Here is a 3,057-nt window from a genome sequence, read left to right on the forward strand (position 1 = left end):
CTTTTTATATATTTTTTTTTTAACTAGGTAGTTGAACAAATTATTATTTACAATGACGGCCTACCCTGGCCAAACCCTCCCCTAACCCAGATGATGCTGGGCCAATTGTGCGCCTCCCAATGGGACTCCCGATTACAGCCGGTTGATACAGCCCGGGATCGAACTTGGATCTGTAGTGACGGCTCTAGCACTGCAGTGCCTTAGACCGCTGCACCGCTCGGAGGCCCTCTATTTTTTTATTTAATTGTTGAAGCACATGCAGTGGCTGACACGGAAAACAGATCTGGCAATAAGAATAGGCTATACTCTTGACCATTTACATCTATGGATGGAGTTTTGCGCTTGAAGGAACTTTCTTTTAGGTTCAGTTTGATAATGTGCACCTGCTCATTAGTTCGCTAGCTAATGGAGCCAGGCGGGGGGGTGGACTTGTCACAAAGGGATTTTCATAGCAGGTTAGATCATTTCTCCTAACCTTAACCTCAGTCTCCTAAACTGCTACGAAAAAGTCACTTCGGTACATTTCATATGAAACAAATGGGGTGGAAAGTGCAGCACAATGCACAGAACACTAAATGCTTTACCAAGCTTAGCTACCTGGCAAGATGAAGAAATCTAATTCACTTCCCATACTTCGTTTGCTTGTTAGCACAAAATATCTAGCTAGCTACTCTACTGACTCTTGACAGCTAACAGGCAGCTGCTTCATTCAAAATGAATCCATTGTGATTTTAATTATACTGAACAAAAATATAAATGCAACAATTTTGAAGATTTTACTGAGTTGCTATAAGGAAATCAGTCAATTTAAATGAATTCGTTAGACTCTAATCTATGGATTTCACATGAGAGTCCAGATATGCATCTGTTGGTCACAGATACTTAAATAAGAAAGGTAGGGGTGTGAATCAGTACCCGTCAGTATCTGGTGTGACCACCATTTGCTTCATGCAGCACGACACATCTCCTTCGCATAGAGTTGATCAGGCTGATTGTGGCCTGTAGAATGTTGTTCCACTCCTCTTCAATGGCTGTGAAGTTGCTGGATATCGGCGGGAACTGGAACATGCTGTCATGCACGTCGATCCAGAGCATCCCAAACGTGTTCAATGGGTGACATGTCTGGGTATGCAGGCCATGGAAGAACTGGAAAGTTTTTAGCTTCCAGGAATTGTGTACAGATCATTGCGACATGGGGCCGTGCATTATGGTGAAACGAGGTGACGTTGGCAGATGAGTGGCACGACCAATGGGCCTCGTCACAGGATCTCTGCAATCAATAAAATAATTGTCTGTAGGTTGTCTGCCCATACCATACCGCCACAGGCACTCTGTTCAATGTTGACACGTGGTCTGTGGTTGAGGCTGGTTGGACGTACTGCCAAATTCTCTAAAATGACGGTAGAGAAATTTAAATAAAATTCTGGTGAACATTCCTGCAGTCAGCATGCCAATGGCACACTCCCTCAACTTGAGACATCTGTGGCATTGTGTTGTGACAAAAAGGCAAGGTTGTGGCCTTTTATTGTCCCCAGCACAAGGTGCATTTGTGTAATGAGCATGCTGTTTAATCAGCTTCTTGATATGCCACACCTGTCAGGTGGATGGATTATCTTGGAAAAGGAGAAATGCTCACTAATAAAGATGTATACAAATATGTGCACAACAGAAGCTTTTTGTGTCTCCAGCAGGTAGCCTACTGGTTAAAAGCATTGGGCCAATAACCAAAAGGTCGCTGGTTCGAATCACCGAACCGGCTAGATGGAAAAATCTGCCCTTCAAGGCAGTTAACCCCCAACAACAACCCTGGGTGTCGTGGATGTTGAGTAAGGTGGGCCCCGCACCTTTCTGATTCACAGGGGTTGGGTTAAATGCGGAAGACACATTTCGGTTGAATGCGTTCAGTTGTGCAAATGACTAGGTATCCCCCCTGTGTCTGGTGTGCCTCTCTCAATCATGTCCTACTCTTCTGTTGCTGTCTCGGCTTCTTGTTTGGTGTCTCTCCATCTAATCTTCTGTTGCGGTCTATCTTTTCTGTTGCATCTCTTTGAGGGATGCACGATATATCAGTGAACATATCGGAATCGGCCGACGTTAGCTAGAAATGCCAACCTCGGCACCAGCCCGATGTCTAGTTTAACGATGTGCAAAACCGATGTCTAAGCTACTGTGCATACCTAATATAACGTAGGTACATGACGTAATGACGCCACGTAAAATTTAGCGCTACACGTGCAACACAGCATTACAAATCTAGCCCACAATTTCTGCTATGTAGATCGCGCAGTCAACAAGTTGACCAGTCATTTGAAAGAGTAAGAATTTCAGTGAGACAACTCAAAGGTGAAATCTATTAATGCCAAAATAATTGCCCTTGACGAACAACCGTTCTCTGTTGTGGGTGATGTTGGCTTTCACTGATTGGTTGAGCACCGGTACACGCTACCAAGTGCGCTATTTTTCAGATGTTGCCCTACCGGAGTTAGTCATAGCATCACTGCTATTAGCTTCACAACTGACATTGGGACCAGCAATATCAGCCTCATGAGCATGCGGAGTCTGACAGCACAGTGGGTCGTCGAGGAATTCGTACTGAGGAAAGTCGTATTGCATGCTCATAAATGTGCTGGTTGTCATACCACTACTGCCAATTCAACGGCATTTGAGAACATGTTTGATCATCAACTGCGCCTGCAGCAGATGTGATACCCTCTGTCATGGCATTGAAACGCCTGCGCAACAAAACTGTCCACACAGGCTGTGAACAAGCAATTCGGTGGCATTCTCTCTTTACTGTGTTGAAACCATGCTCGATGCCATGTACAAGGACCGCTTCTTTCGATGCAGACAAACGAGGAAGAGAGGCCATGGACAGAAAGTTCACTGCTTGACATGTATGATGAAATCCTTGTTGAGAATGAAACGACTGAACAACGAAACAGCAAGTAAGTGAAAGAAATAGGTTTTGATAGCTTGTGTTTTACTGGTAATGGGGATATGTGTATAAGCCAACAAAATAACTTGTTGGTGTGTGTTTCAACTATTTAACTACTAGAA

Source organism: Salvelinus namaycush, chromosome 9 (genome assembly GCF_016432855.1).
Source record: "Salvelinus namaycush isolate Seneca chromosome 9, SaNama_1.0, whole genome shotgun sequence".
NCBI lineage: Eukaryota > Metazoa > Chordata > Actinopteri > Salmoniformes > Salmonidae > Salvelinus > Salvelinus namaycush.